The sequence below is a fragment of the Peromyscus maniculatus genome, chromosome 16 (genome assembly GCF_049852395.1).
Source record: "Peromyscus maniculatus bairdii isolate BWxNUB_F1_BW_parent chromosome 16, HU_Pman_BW_mat_3.1, whole genome shotgun sequence".
NCBI lineage: Eukaryota > Metazoa > Chordata > Mammalia > Rodentia > Cricetidae > Peromyscus > Peromyscus maniculatus.
This window is the reverse complement of record NC_134867.1, coordinates 17,399,947-17,416,877: the sequence shown is the minus strand read 5'-3', so window position 1 is coordinate 17,416,877 and position 16,931 is coordinate 17,399,947.

Genomic DNA, 16,931 nt, shown 5'->3' with positions numbered 1-16,931 from the left:
TTCTCACTGCACAAAAAGAAAAGCAAAAAATGAACAAATTGAATCACAGACAGGCCTAGAATTTGAGATCTTCAAGTCAATTGTTCCCTGTACAAGATTTTCGGGGGTGTCTCAATGGCAGTCTAGCAGCTGGTGGGTGGGATTAGCTTTCCCAGAGAGAGGAAGGTAAGGTTTCAGCTTCACATGCATTTTTTTTCTCAAGAAAAGAACCTTAACTAATGAATCACTCATCAGCAGGAAAAATGGCTAGAATCTTGGTGCTGCAGGGGGCATTCCACATGAATACAGTGTTTATTACTCCCAAGTGGACTCCAACTATGCTTTTCAAAAGAATTTCCTAAATTATTTTTAAATGGTGACATGTCATAATAGTTGAATTGTTAATAGCTACAGGACACTATTTTTATTCTTTATTTTATTAGTGCATTTAGCTCTTATAATTGAATTGTGAATTAGCTTATTTTCACTATTCCCATTTTATTGATGAAAAAAAACAGCCTCCAAGTGATATTGAGTAATTTTCTCAGAATCTCACAAGATAGAATAGCTAAAATCCCACCTTGATTTTAAAATAAAAATGACAGAAAACAATAGATGGAAGGCCATGTTTTATTTTAAAACTATTGTATTATGTTTATTCTTGTGTGTGTGTGTGATCAAAGTCTACTCATCAAGCTTGTTATCAAGCACCTTTACCTGCTGGTCCATGTCACTGATCTGGAAGGCAATGTTTTAAGAGTGGAACTTAATTAGTCTTTGGACTTGTCTAATACTTGTGTGTGATATTTATAAATAATACAAATTTATGAACTAGTAAGACCATAAACTTGGTAACATTGCTCTTTCTATTATTGTGGTTTAATTTTGTTATATGACTCATGAGAACTTTCAGTAAGTCACCTACATTATTTGTAGTTTTAGACAGTGTTGTAGATGTTACACAAGGTTAGATGTAGAAAGCCCAAATCTCAGATTCTTCAGAGCCACCAAGAAAGCCAAGTATTAACTAGTTACTAAGAGCAATGATGCGTGTTTAGTTCTGGCCAACTTACAGGATGCCTTTGCATATCAGAGACAGGAGAATGATGGAGTAATGTGAACATAAAATATTATACAGACATGTATTTTTGCTAATATATACTAAACACAAATCAAGAAGCCACAAGTATGATTTAGGCATCAAGAGCTAACAACTAATAGCTATATCTTACATAGCAGGAAATTCTCTCGGATACTGAAGCATTTAATTTGATAAAATGCAACTTGTCTCTGTGTACCCTCCTTAGTGCTTTCTGTTTTGATATAAAAAGTTATTATCAAATACTGACATCTAGATTGTCTCCAAAATTCTAAAACTGTAATAGTTTGATTGTGCAGCACCATTTGTTAAAAAGACTAAGCTATATTTTTCTCATTGAAGTACCTTCGCTTTTATGTCAAAGATCGCTAGCTGAAATTACACTGGTCTTTTCCTGGTTATCCAATTCCATGTCATTTACTTGTGTCTTTTTTAACAATAAACCAACCAGCCAATGCCTTGTTTCTTTAATATGATATGATAATTCTTGAAATTATTACCATAAGCCTTTTAACTTTGTTCTTTAAGATCATGTTGGATATTCTGAATTTGTATTTCTATGTAAACGTTACAATCATAATGTCAACAACTATGATATAGATTTCTGGAATTTTTATTTAGATGATAATCTATAGATCAAGTCATATTGAATTAATATTATGGCAATGTCTCTATCCAGTCCATCAACAGACATTTATACATGCATATACATGCATATACACATTCATGTACATGGAGAGAGAGAGAGAAAGAGAGAGAGAGAGAGAGAGAGAGAGAGAGAGAGAGAGAGAGAGAGAGAGAGAGAGAGAGATTGAGAGGCATTGGTTCACACAATTGCACAAGCTGAGAGTTCCTTGCATGGTGATATGATGCTAAAGTGGTTAGAGGCTATCCTTAACTTGTTCCTAACTTTGGGGGAAAGCATTTAAGTTTGGACAAAGTAAATGTCTGCTGTTGTCAGGTCAAGAAATACCTCCTTTTTCCATTGTTTGGCAATGGTGAGTGCTTAAGTTAGAGTACAAAGTACTTTATTTCTCCTAATATTTGATATAGCTCCTATGGGTGTTTTGTTTTTGTTTCTTGTTTTTCCCTGGTGACTTGGAGACTTACACCATGAATTTTTCAAACATCAAAGCACTCCAGGTATATGAACTAAATTTCACTTGTTAGTGGTATTTGTAGTATGCAATTATTTTTATACATTTGTACATTTTGGGTTTAGTATTTAATTCACTCCTGAGGATATTTGAATGAATTTTCATGAGAGATATTAATCTACGAATTTCTTCTCTTATAATGTTCATGAATCAAAAATACTTCTTAACATAAATTAAGATGCAAAATTCAACAGACTACACTAACTCTTGTATATTTTCAAGGGTTTATTATAAGCTTTCTCCCTCATTTTATGATCAATATTAGTGTTATATTTATTTGGCATTCTTAAGCTCATTAAAATACAACTCAGCAGCTAAAGGCAGATTCAAAATCTCTTCAATAACCTAATGCATATATTCATTGATGAAAATGCCCAAGAGATCACTGTGAGAGTTGATTTGTAACAACTTTATATAAAGTATTAATAATCTCTGCAATATGATCTTAAAACACATAAATTAGAAGATACAAATAGTTTAATTTTGGGTGGGGGAACAATTACTGAGCTCCTGTTTTCAGCAGTGGGAAATCATACCTGTGTGAATTTTGGTCAGAGGATCTGGATGTAGGTGTTATGAGTCTCTCACACATGCCAGAATGAGTTAACTGACTGCTAACTTAGCACATGCACTATTTTCACACTGAATCCTCGAGGGAATTTGAAATCACCCCTGTTTTCACTCTACATATCAGTAGTTTTTAGCAAGGAAATTGTGAATTTGGTTCAGAAAACTTGTCACAAAAGTAGTTAAACTAACATAATGAACTCATAGGGTAGGGCATTGTGTTTCCACCACTGGCAGAGTAGGTCAGTGTTATACACAGAGGTACAGTACTTGATTTGCAAAAGCATCTTAGACCGATGTATTTTTCTTGAGCCTTTCTTTGGTTGAAAGAATATTTGAATCCAGAATGTAGGAATGGACAATGGAAGCTGAATGCACAGCAGCATCAAGCCTCTACCTTCTCAGGATGTGTGACTGGGTCAAACTAGTTTGCCTCTGGGTCCATCACTTCTTCTCTTCTTTCTCGGTCATTCGGTTGTGAGTTGAGTTTCACTTCCTTGGGATGAGCCTTCCATTGTGTTCAGTGTATTATGTTTGACAATGTCCACCACTTTCCTTTGGCTTTTTGCACATTAAGCTGGTTTTTGTTTTCATCCTGTGCCTTTGTCCACGTCCTCTAGCTCTCCTTCCGAGTCTTTTTCATAGTGCTCCTTGACCTTATCACTCTTTGCAGTTCCAATGACTTGTCTTACCCAAACGTGTAACTTCAATGATTTCAGTGCAACTTGGGACTCTATTTTGGCCTCCTGAAGTTGCTCTCCAATCATTTTTGTACTGTACTGCCTCAACCCTTCAACCTGGCCCCAGATTTTCTCATTGCATCTTCCTCTTAACTAGATCTCCCATCAAGATTCCCTACAGTGTCTGTGTTATAAGTTTTTAAATAACTTACAACAAATGTCATGGTAGCATAACACAGATTGTCTTAATTGTATGAATTAGAAATTTGAAATAGGTCAAAGTGCGTTCAAATCAAGGTGTTGGCTGGACCATCGCCAAGCTCAGGGAAAACAGCTTCTTAAATAATGGACTATGACCCAACACTGTGTTACATAACTAAATATTGAGATCACAAAAACTGGCTGGAGGAAAAGGTTTCTGAATGTGTTAGAATTTAAACCTATTTCAGAATCAACTACACTTATACAAAGTCCTATGGACAACCAGGTAAGGCTGAGAGTAGGAGAAATGGTCTTCCCCAGGGAGGATCCCCCAGTTGGCAATCCAATATCAAGTGGGCAACACTGAGATAATATACTTACAGGTAACATTATGTGGACTGAGAAGGCTGTATTTACCTATTTAGGAGTGTGTGTGTGTGTGTGTGTGTGTGTGTGTGTGTGTGTGTGTGTGTAATAACAAAGATAAAGAAGTCATGAGTTTGAGAGAGAGCAAGAGGGTAGTTGGGAGTAGTTGGAGTAAGATGGGGGGATGATATCATTATTATTACCATGTAATTTCAGAGAATAGATAAATTATTCTAAAACATCAAAAGCATAGTGAATATTAGATGTCTGTGGTAGCACTATCCTGCACCTGTTTGTCACATGTTAGACTTTTAAAAGTTTCTATTTGAGTTACTTGAGTTTCATTTTTAAAAAGTCACTAAATAAATGGATTTTGTCTTGAGATTAGGACACAGTTCAATCCAGAGGGCTCTTTTTTTTAACCTAACCAGCATACTTCTGAAAACAAAACTCACAGAGCTAATAAACTGAAGAATATCCTAGAATCTTGCTCTTTGAAGTCCTACCAAGAACTATCAATGCTATGTTCTGATTTTCTTAAATTGTCTTCATTCACCACACAAACTTAATTTTTTCTCTAATATAGACGTTCAAGTTTAGTTTATCTACCAGGCAACATGAATAAATCACTGATTGTTCTCCCCGTGGTTTGTCTTGCCACTCTGCAGACAGAAAAGTGGAAAAATTAATAGATATGTTGATATCTCAATAAATTGATAGATAGATCCACAGAAAGATCAGTAAACCAATCGATAGAACAACAGATTCATCCATTGATTAATTGATCAATTATTGATAGATCACTAAACAAATCATTTGCTCAATGAATAGATAGATCAATAGATAAACAAATATATCAATAGTTAGATATATAGACCACTATATTGGTCAATTAATAGATTAGTAGATTGATCAACATATCAGTAATTGATAGATTAATGGATAGAGCAATAGATCAACAGTAGATTAATAGGTCAATGAATCAATGGATAAGTCAATCAATACATACATAGATCAATAGATCTATAGATAGATAAAACCATCAAATGGTAGAAAGGTCAGTAGATAGATTGATAGATAGATTAATAGAGCAACAGAAAGATCCATGATGTATTGATTGAAAAATAAATGATAGATCAATATGAAGATCAATAAATGATCAATAGATCAATTGATCGATCAATCAAAAGATAGTTTTATATATGTATATATAAATAGTGATACATAAATAGATCAATAGAGAGATCTATGTATTCATAGGTAACCACTAGATTTAATTCATTCTTTTAATGGCTCTTTAGAGCACCAGACTTCAAGGTCAAGTGTCTGAGACTGCCATTCAAACCCTTCTTGTCTACCCTCTTCAACCCTAGTTACTCTGGTTCCCAGTAAATTCTTAGCTATACAACCTGTGTTCTAGCCTTTACTATTTTTTTTTCCAATTTTTCATTCAATGATGCTGTTTCTGGCTTAGTTTGCCTTTGCTTTGACAAAACAGTCATATTCTATGTTTGTTTTTCTTCCTAGCCATCTCACTTCATTTTGAGATGGCAAGAGCAGCTCTCCTTGAGAAAGCCTCTGCTGACAGGTCTGAGTAGAGAGTTCATTCTCAGCTCCAATCGGAATGCAGCACTTCTCTTGGAACACACACTGTGCTATGGTTACACTTTGCTTATCAATCTCGTTTACCATCAATTAGAACTATGGCTTCTACTTTGCCACCATCAGAATTATGGAGTGATTGGCAGGAGGCAAATACTTAGAATTTACCTAAAGGATAAATGTCTCTTGGAGTTATAAAGCTATTCTAGAGGTTAAAGGAATAATTCACTCTGGGTTTACCAAGAACAGTACTGGAGCTAATAGCCTGCTAGGCTTTCTCCAGTGGAAGAGGAAATCTGAATCCCTGTGGTACCTGGAAATGAACAGGAATTCAGATGCTAACACTGAGTGGTCAGACAGGCATTTTTCTCCGGCTCCAGTTTAGAGCTGTGGACCTTGAAGTTGAGTTTGGAATGGCAGCAAGGATGTGTATACCAGATAGATTTTACAGGAACTAAAATGACATTTCCCTCTTGTCTCAATTCTTAATTGGCTGCTCATGGTCACTGGGGTGTTTACACAGCCTCAAGGCTGGCTCCATTCTGCGGCCATCTGTCTCAGTTATAAGCTCACTACAAGTTCCATATGGCTCCTCAATTCTGAGCCTGAAGCATTCTCATGTTCCATAGGGCTGGTTGAGACATTACCTTATTTGTTTTGGGTTTGGAATAACTGGAATTGAAATTAGCAGTACTCTACATCTCTCAAAATGCTTTTCCTTTAATAGAAGATGTTGCCATGGGCACCTGGCATCTCTGTCACATCTTTGCACATGTTTACTTTCCAAATAGATAACACATATTTTTTTCCTCTGAAAATAATAGAAAGAAGGTCACATTTTCATTTATAATGTATAACACTAGCACAATTTCCACTAGATTCATGCTCAACTTCCTAATTCTTTAACAGCACAAAGTATTATTCTTTTTATTTGCTTGAGGTGATGATGTGTGTGCATGGGTATCTTGCCTGGGAACTGCAGGATCAGAAATAGTGGTCTAACCAAATACTTTTATACAACTCAAGCATTTTAAGTGAGTTGCCTGAATTGTTTCCTAATCAGGACTCTTTGATTTGGATTTCTCTTGCTTCGTCCTACAGAGTCCTAATCCTTGATCTGTGCAATGAACTGTTTACATATTATAACTAAATGGTTGTTGGGGGATTTAGAAAACCATCCAATTCAACACAATTCCATTTTCCAGATACTTTGGTTTCTGTTTGCTAAGTCCTTTTCTTGTCCTCAAGAATCTATCTCAATTCCCAAAGCCTCACCGTTTTCTTCATGATCCTAACTCTCTTATTTCCAACTCCCACATGGTTTCCCAGTTATTCTCAGTCTGATCAACTGGACCACATCATGCTTATTTCATTTGTTTCATGTGGGAGGATTAATTACTCCATGGAAAGTTAAATTTTCCAACTCTGCCCTGATGAGCCTTTATCTTCACATGAGAGCTTACTGGATCTGTGCACTGGCAGCTCTTGGAACCTGATCCTTCATTCTCTTATTTGATCATCTTAATAAATATTCAAGTCAACACATTTTTCCAATGGAAAACAAAGAACAGATAGCTTTCCACTCATATTTTCTTTGGATCTATGTCCTATACTCATCTCTAAAAGTGACAGACTCCTCTCTCTGCACGTAATGTTTTCACTTTCCCCCTTTTCCGTTCCTTTTCTTTAACTCCCGTTAACTACCCCAAGGAGCACATCATCACCACTGTCAGAAACTCATGCTTCCTGCATTTTCTGTCATCTATGCCAGCTTCTTTTCCCTGGCTATCCTTACAACTGTGAATGTTGCTTAGATTTTACAAACTGAAATAAGCTAATTATACAATAACAACCCCTAGCTGTATTTTCTCAGCAGGTGATAGGAGGTATTCTAAAAGTCAGAAGTAGCAACAATTTGGTTTTACCCAAGATTTGCTACTGCATTGTAATGTGTGCAGGGCACAAACCAAATTCCACTAACAAACATAAGCACTCATGAGCTAAACAAACATCAAATGTTTTTTTTTTTGTTTTTCTTTTCAGTTTTCCTTTCTTGTGTGTTTTAATTAAATAAAATCACCGTTTATCACAGTACAAGTAAAAAAAACACACAGTTACTTTAAAGTAGCTACTCTAATAAATAATTGTACAGTCCCAAATTGTGGAATGGCCAGTCTAAAGTCATGGACTTAGCTTAGCTTTCTACATTTTTACTATCAGCTACATTTTATTCACTTCTTTGCCATACATACACAAAGAATACTATGGCAGAGTTGAAATTAGGAATGATTATTTCATCAGCTTCATCAATGTGTACTCTTGCTTGCCTCCTGTCCTTTCTCATAAACAACTATTAAGTTTTCTTGATCTCCTTTCTGTTTATACTATACTCCCTATATTTATACCTGCTTATGTATAGACATGTATACATTATAGGCAAGGATCAGTAGATGAGAGAGAAGAGGCTGGGTTTTTGTTTGTTTGTTTGTGAGTTTGAGTTACCTCACTTAATATTATGCTTTCCAAATTTATCTATTTTGCTGCAAATTTTATAGCTAAATTTTATAGTTCACACACACACACACACACACACACACACACACACACACACACTCCATTCCTCTATTGATAGGCATCTAGGTTGGGTCCATTTCCTTGCTGTCAAATAGGCAGCAATGAACATAGCGTTCAAATACCTTTCTGTTAGGATATGCCCAGGAGTAGAACAGCTGGGTCAAATGGAGGCTCAACTTCTACATTTGTGTTTCATATAGAATTAAACACAAAGCACTCCCTAGTATTAAGGAGATTGTTGCAGGTGTCACATTACCACAAATTACACCACAGAGCAAAAGTGACAAAGATGGCCTGGCATTGGCTTGAAAACAGATTGATGTAATCTTGTCAAAGACTCAAAAATAAACCAACAAAGCTATGGCCACAATGTTTAGAACTGAAGCTGCAAAAACATGTAGTGGGAGGAAAGAAAAACTTATTCAACAGATGATCCTGGCAAAACTGAATATCCACCTAAAGAATAAAATTAGATTCATATATTTCACCTTATACAACAACAATCAGTTTGAAGTAGGTCAAAGTTCTTAAATTAAAACCCCAAACACTAAAACCATTAGAGAGAAGCTGCCGGGAAACACTCTTCTAGACACTGTGGTGGGCAATGGGTTTCTGAACAGAAGTTTATAGAAATGAACCCCTAGTACTAACAGATGGAATTACATGAAAAGAAAAAAAGGTTTTGTCCAGCAAAATAAACTACCCATAGAGCAAGCAGACAACGCTAAGAATGGGGAAAGCTCTTTACCAGCCCTACTTCAGACAGGGAGCTAATATATAGAATGACAGAAAACTGTAGAAATTAAATACCAGTGAAACAGAACTTCCAATCAACAACTAGGCTGATGAAATGAACAGTTTTCAAAAGAAGAAACACAAAAGGCCAATAACCATTCCAAAATGTATTCAGTGTTCGGTGCCTTCAGTCAAATGAAAGTTAGAACTGCTCTGAGGTGTCACCTGTTCTAGAAAAGCTCTCATAGGGAAATGTGACAGCCAAAGTTTGCGTGGATTTGGGGAAAGAACTTACTTGTTGCTGATGGGAGTGTACGTTAACATAACCATTATGGACATCAGCTTGGGGTTGGACCCCCCAAAATGAAGTCATTATTTTAAAGACTTTTCGGCCTTTGAGTTTTAGATTGACATTCATTTATTTATTCCCTCAGTTTATTTTCTTCAGTGCTCATAGATAGTTGTGGTGATAAATTGTGTACCCTAATAAACTTGCCTGAGGATCAGAGGAACAGAGCCAGCCACTAGATTAGATATAGAGGTCAGGCAGTGGTGTCACACACCTTTAATCTCAGCACTTGAGATCTCATGCCTTTGCTTGAGAAGCACACATGACTTTAATCCCAGGAAGTGATATGGCAGGGCAGAGAAAGGTATAGAAGGCATGAGGAAACAGGAACTCACTCTCTTTAGGCTGAGGATTTCGTAGAGGTAAGAACTAGTGGCTGGTTGTTCTGCTTCTCTGATCTTTTTTTTTTTTTTTTATTAAAAGACCAGCTAAGATTTGTAACAACAAATACTATATAATTTTCATAGTTTTAACCACAATATAATAATTTTAGCACTATTCTAGCATCTAACTCATGTTGTCACATGGTGTTTAGCACTGCTATAACTTTCTTACATGCAGAGTGCTCACCCTCACCGCTTCTTTACTGCTTACATATTCCTTGTCATTTTCTTTCTGTGATTTTTCTGTTACAAATATGTTTCAGTAAATGTTTCTATTGACCACACCTTCCCTGTTGGACTATCATTAAAAACAAATCCTCCAAGTTAGTACTGTATTAAAAATGTGAACATGTTTGACTATTGGTGGATAGTATATATTTTTCTTCTAGAAAAACTGTAATGTTATAGATTATGGAAAAATTCTAAGAAACATATTTGTGTCATAATATGGACAGAAGACAGAGTCCTTTTCCCAGGGTAAATAATTCTACCTTCTGTCCAGGATCGCTTAATGCCTACATTTTTATTGGCATTATTTATAAATATTGCATTCTATATGGAACAGTTGAATTCTCAAAATGTTTAAATAAACAAATCTACCCCTAATATGTCTTTTTATAGTCAGAGTATCTCACTTATCTGTCCAGTTTTCATTTCAGAAACTTTATCACAAATAAAGGTTCTATATAGTGAAGAGCAAACTCATTTGAGTTTGTTTATTTTTTGAGGAAATAAATTTGACAAAAGTATATTTTACTTACTCAATATGTATCTATACAAAACAATACTTAACAGGACATAGATAACAGTAATGAAATGACATAAACTACAATTCTTTACATTCTCATATTAAAAACAGAGTTGGAAGAGACCATTCATAATTCAAGAGAAATATCTTATTTTGTTTCTTAAAGATTTAGTTATTTTTATTTTATGTTTATGGATGTTTTGCCAGCATGAAAGTGTATGCACCATGTTATTACTTGTACCCATGGAGGCCATAAGAAAGCATTAGATCCCCTGGAATTTGAGTTACAGTCAGTTGTGAGACATAATGTGGGTGCTAGGAATTTAACTTAAGTTTTCTGCAAGAACAACAGTGTTGCTCTTGGGACCCTTTTCTTCCTGCTGCGTTGCCACATCCAACCTTGATATGAGGGTTTGTGTCTAGTCTTATTGTAACTTGTTATGCTGTGTTTGGTTGATATTCCTGGAAAATCTGCTCTTTTCTGAAGTGAAATGAAAGAGGAATGGATCTGGAGGAGAGGGAAAGTGGGAAAGGAATTGGAAGGAGTAGAGGAAGGGGAAACTGCATTTGCGTTTGTATTAGAGAAGAATAAAAAAGAAAAAGAGAAAGAAGAGAACAAGCGTACTTACCTGCTGAGACATCTGTCCAGTGCTATGAAAGGATCTATCTCTAAAGATTAACCAGATGTAAAATGAAAAAATTGAGAGTACTGTTTATTCTTTTACTTAATGTCTTCAGGAGACAAGTTTTAGATTCTTCAATAGTAACTTGCACTACAATTCTTAAATCACTACAAATTGATTATATTCTATTTACAATTCTAACCTTTACTAAATTTAACATGTTCTCTTTCTTATGGATTTCTTTAATTTATCCATTAACCTATCTGCCACACAGCCTTCTCAACCTCTTTGTGCCGTCATATCTTGCTATAGCACCTTCACTTTCATAATGAAATTGTCCTGGTCACTATCACAACATTGGTTATTTACTTTTCTTAAATTCCATGTTTAAAGGAAAACCTGGATGCAGATTGACTACAGTTTACTCCTTTTGTCAAAATATTAGTTCAGTCATTATCTCCCTAATGACATCATCATGGACCTTTTTTCCTATCACTTTCTAGAACACAGCCTTCTTGTAGTTTATCATCCTCTTTTGCTTATGTCTCCTTTTGTCTACCTTTGTCAGTTATAAAGGCAACTTTTCTCTACAGATATCACAATCCTGGATGATTTTCACAGCTGTCTCCAGCCCTACTTTACTCAGACCCTCCTGAGTTGATCTCTCATGTTTCCATGGTAGCAAGTGTTTATATGTGTTCTCATCCACCACATCTATTAACTGCTATTGAACATATATTTACGTATGATTGTGTTTGTTACTTGTGTACACTTGTATTTCCCAAAGGTACTTTCAAAAAAGTTAGGCCTACAATCTAATCACTCCTCTCCCACCTGAATATGTCTCATCTGAATTCTGTCTTTCAGTGAGTTCTGTTTACAGACCAAAATAAAACAAGTAAGAGTAACAATACATGCTAGGCCTATCTTGTTCATAGAGCTCTCGATACAAGACCAGCAAATAAGATGTGTAAAGGATACACTCATACAGAGTCACAGTGTGGGCACACGTGGAAGTCTGTTAGTCATAAGCCCACACAAGTCAAAAAAACCTACTAAACATAACTTAAGCTGCCCTTTTCTTTTTAATTGCGGGCCTGTTTCTTTTCATATCACTAGGTGAAGCTTAAGACTCATGGCACTCTGCCCCTGACCTTCCACACATACCTTGCCATTTGTAGGCTATCCCATGATCTCTTTACAGAAGTCAAGGATACCCAATTCTTCTCTCATCAGCACCTACCAAGCTCATAGTTGCCTCAGAAAATACTGCTCATAGCTAATGTCCAGTTCTAGACTGCTTTTCCTCTCTAAGTAGATTTCTCCTACTTCTAGCCTGGATAATTCATTAGCAACACTTGCCTTCTACAGAAAATGAAGATTTTCCTCATCCCCTTGTTCACTTCTGGTCCTGACTGGATACTCTTTTACATGTTTCCTCTCTTATGCCTTTTACTGTACTGTGATCTAATTTCCTTTTCATCTTATTATGCCAAGACTTCTTGAGGGTAACCAGAACTTTCTCAGGACAGAGTTAGCATCTTTTTTTTTTGGGGGGGGGGGTGTCTGGATCTTTAATACTGAAAACATCATTCCCTAAGGATGTAGCCTGATATAGAATATTTTATTCCTTATATCAGTGCTGTTATGAAAATAGGAAGAGTTTAGTAGCATTTGTAAATTTATGTGGTAGAATTTTGAAGTTCTAATTAATAAGCCAAGAACTGAGTGACTTTGATTTAATATTTTTTTCAGTGATACTAACCTGATGACAGTCAATTTCAGTTTTCCTGAAGTCCATGAACTTTAAACAAATAGGTAATAGATCTTAGACTTGCAATGCTGATCTTTCAAGAGCATTATGGTTAAAGATTTGGTATTTGGACTTTGTAAGTTGACTTCAGCTCCCTGTGGACTGTTAATGCAGTTAGAATACTGTTTCTGCATTTGAAAGATGCATACAGTATCTTCATATCCACTTAAATAATCATAGACTGTCATGGGAAATCTAAAGCTATCAAGGAACTCATGAAATTGAGGTTTTGAAAAAATACTGCACCAGTGAAACACTGGCAGCATGGAGTCACTGGGGTTTTGGCTTCTTATTTCTCCGGTTTCTTTGGTTACACAGTTCCTTCAGATTTTATCTTCAGAAGTGGCCAGAGTGAGCACCTCTCGGATTCCAATGGTCTCAGAATATTCAAATCCAACAGTGGTGGTGCTGTTCTTTTGAGAGCCAGGACTAATTTAAACTTGATTGCCGTGGTACTTACTGGTTAGTGTCACCTTTTTACTTTATTATTTGTTATGATTATAACGATCACACTTCTGCCCTCCTTGTAGTTAAAATGGTAATGAATTCCTAGGTACTTGATACATTGTTTGCAATATCCTCCATTGACAAGTCACAGCAAGGATGCTAGTCTCTAATTTCATAGAGGCCAGTGAGACAAGTTGAACTTATTTATATGACTTACTCATGGTACAGATCAGTAGCAATCAAGGAAGCACATTGGTGGCTACATAAACTGCTTCCGATTCCAGAACACTCCAAGCCAATGATAAGTAGAGTAATAAATCAATGAGAGTAGGGAATATTTTTTTCTTTGAATATTTCCAATAAAACTTTCCCCATATACAAACATTTTTCTGAGATAAAAAGTAAAAAATAGCATGAAGAAAAATACTTTTTGACCCAAGACTTTAACAATTTTTTATTTATGTGTGTTTAGTAATTATCCACACATACAGTCATTTATTTAAATAGGAAATACATGCACATAACTAAACACTCATAAAGTATGATATGCATTCACTGAAAGCATTGCACCATATCTCTTCTGCCTTCTATTTCTAGCCAACTAGTTATTGGATTCCTGCCTTATGGTTAAGGTCTGTGCTTCTCCATATATACTTATATTTTTCTTCGCTTATGGGACTTCTTAAATAATTTCTACTTTCAACTCTAAAGTCCAGCTGCTGAGAGATCATATTAAAATAATATCTATTCCATTTCAAGGAAAACCACACATTCTGAGCCACTATCAATAGGAAGGCGGTACCTCTCTTTAAAGAGAAGCATGTGTGTTCTTGTACTGTCAGTTCAAGCTTGGAACACATAAATACTTAAGAAACAGCCAAAGATGGAGCACATCCTATGGACATTAGTTGCCTTTTAAAAGTAGTTATGGAAAGTTCTTAAAGAAACTTACTTACACAGTGAGTTTATTTTTATTTTTATTGATCTTTTTTCTTATGACGCATTTTGATATGTTTTTCCCTCCCCCAAATTCCTCCCAGATCCTCCCTACCTGGCTATCTCAACTTTATGTTCTTTAGCTCTCTCTTTAAAACAAACAAACAAACAAAACCAAAGCAAAACAAAAACTCAAGAAACACAAAAACAGAACCCAAAATTAACAAACAAAACATATGCTGGTGATGTCTGAGCCACACCCTTCTCTAGCTTAACTAGATAATCTCAGCTACTCCACTCATGAATAAGCACCAAGTGGCTAAAACTAAGCTTCAAGCATCTCTCAGATTATCTCAAACCAGGCTAACAGTAACTATAAATCCCCAAACCCAACACTAGGGAGGAGGAAATTTTGCAAAAAGCCATGTCAAAAGATATAACCAATGGTTTAAATCCAGATGTCCAGGTCCCATTTTGAAAATAACAACACAAGTAATATGAGAAAACAGGATGATTTAGCCCCTCCAGAAAGTACAAATCCCGTAATAATGGTTGTCTGTGAGAACAGTCTAGAGAACACTTGAACAAAATTAAAAAAAAAACAACTATAAATATGTTCACAGAGTTCTAGGAATTTAAGGAAGACATAAGTAAATACCTGAATAAACTGAAGAGGACAGGAATAAAGTCTCAGTTGAGTTCCAAGAAAACAAATAGCTGAATGAAATAAGAAAAATTCTGGATGTAAAAATAGAATTTAGTAACAAGACAGTGAAAAAGAATGAAACTGAAGTGAAGCTGGAGATAAAAATGAATATGAGGCTAATGAAAAGCTCATTGTAAAACCTCCCCACCACAATGGGCCACACAGAGACAAATCAAAGGAACTGGACTGCTCAGCCAAAGAAGGCGATACCTTTCAAATTATTCAGAAGTAGAACATGCAGGATATTTGAGACACCATGATAAAAACAAATTTATGACTTACAGGTGTAGAAGAAAGAGATAATTCCAGGTCAAGGCATAGAAAATATATTCCATAAAATCATGGAAGAAAGTTTCTCAAATTTGGAGAAAGAGATGCCCATCTAGGCACTAAAGGTATAGAGAATGCTGAATTGGTAGGAGCAGAAGAAAATCTCCTTACTCCATATCATGGTTAAAATACAAGCTAGACAGCACAAAGAGAAGACTGAAACCTGAAAATGAGAAGAATTCACAAAGAAAGGCAGGTCCATGAGAATGATTGGTTCCTCAATGGAAACTTTCAAAACCAGAACAGGTTAGGGCAATGTACTTCAGTTTCTGAAAGATGACAAATATCAGCTTAGACCTGGCAAAACTGTGAAAATTGAAGGAGAGGTATAGAATGATAAAAGTAAAACAAGTAATGACTATAAAAGTGCTTAAGAAATGTGTAATCACAAAACCTGTCTCACAGAGAATATTGGAAGGAAAACTTTGGACTGGAGAGAAGGAAACATATATCTAAGAGGCTACAGGGAAAGAAATAAATGATACTAGAAGAGTGGTTAATCATCATAAGGCTGTGAAAATAAACTAAATGGCAGCAATTAATATACTTTGTGATAATAACTTTGAGTGTTAATGACCTCAATTCCCCAATCAAAAAACATAGTCTACTTGTCTTACAAAACAGAATCCATTTGTTTACGATATAAAAAAAAACCCCACATATCATCTTCAAGGTTGGATGCCACCTTACATTGAAAAGGTGGAAAAAAGAATCCCAAGAAATGGGATCAGGAAACAAGTGGCTTTTATAAAAATCTCGAAACCAACCAACCAACCAACCAAACAAACAAAAAAACCCACCTTGGATTGAATTTAACGAAAAATGTGAAGGACTTTTATCATGGGAACTTTAAAAAACTGATGAAAGAAATCAAGGAAGGCACTAGACTGAGGCTAGGAACACTTCTCATGCTCACAAATAGGAGGACTATTGTGGAAATGACCACTCTATGAAAAGCAATTTAGGATCAATGAATTTCAGCCCAAATCCCCATCCCATTCTTCACAGAAACAGAAACCCACCATTAGTATTAATGTGGAAGCACAACAAATCCAGGGCAGCACAATAACCCTGTGTAACAAGAAAACTGCTGGAGGCGGTGCCTTGCTCCATCTCAAGCTGTCCTACAGGACTAGAGTAAGAAACCCTGTGGTCCTGGTACAAAAGGAGACACGAACATCAGCGGGATACAAGACCCATATGTGTTCATGCCATTATAGCTACATGATTTTTGACAAAGATAACAAAGCTATACATTAGAGAAAAGACAGACTCTTCTCCAAATGGTGCTGGGAAAACTTCATGCCTTCACCTGTTGCCTTAGCTCATGAAGAATCATTTTCATTGTGTTACTTCCTTTTTTTTTTTTACCTCTTTAACTTCTTCTCTCCATCTCTTCCTCCATTTCTTTCTTTTTTCTCATCTTTGTCAGCTCCATTTTCAACCAACTTTGGCAACAGGAGGCAAAACTAACACCCAAGGATTTTTATTAGACTGTCTTCACTTAGATCCTCATGCTAGGTGGTAGGTTTTGCCTCTGTGTTTCATAGTTTTCCTTTGCTTGCTTAGATGTATAGTCCAGTTTAAGTTGCATGTTAGCAAAAGAAATGGGCAAAGATATATCTACTCCATTTAC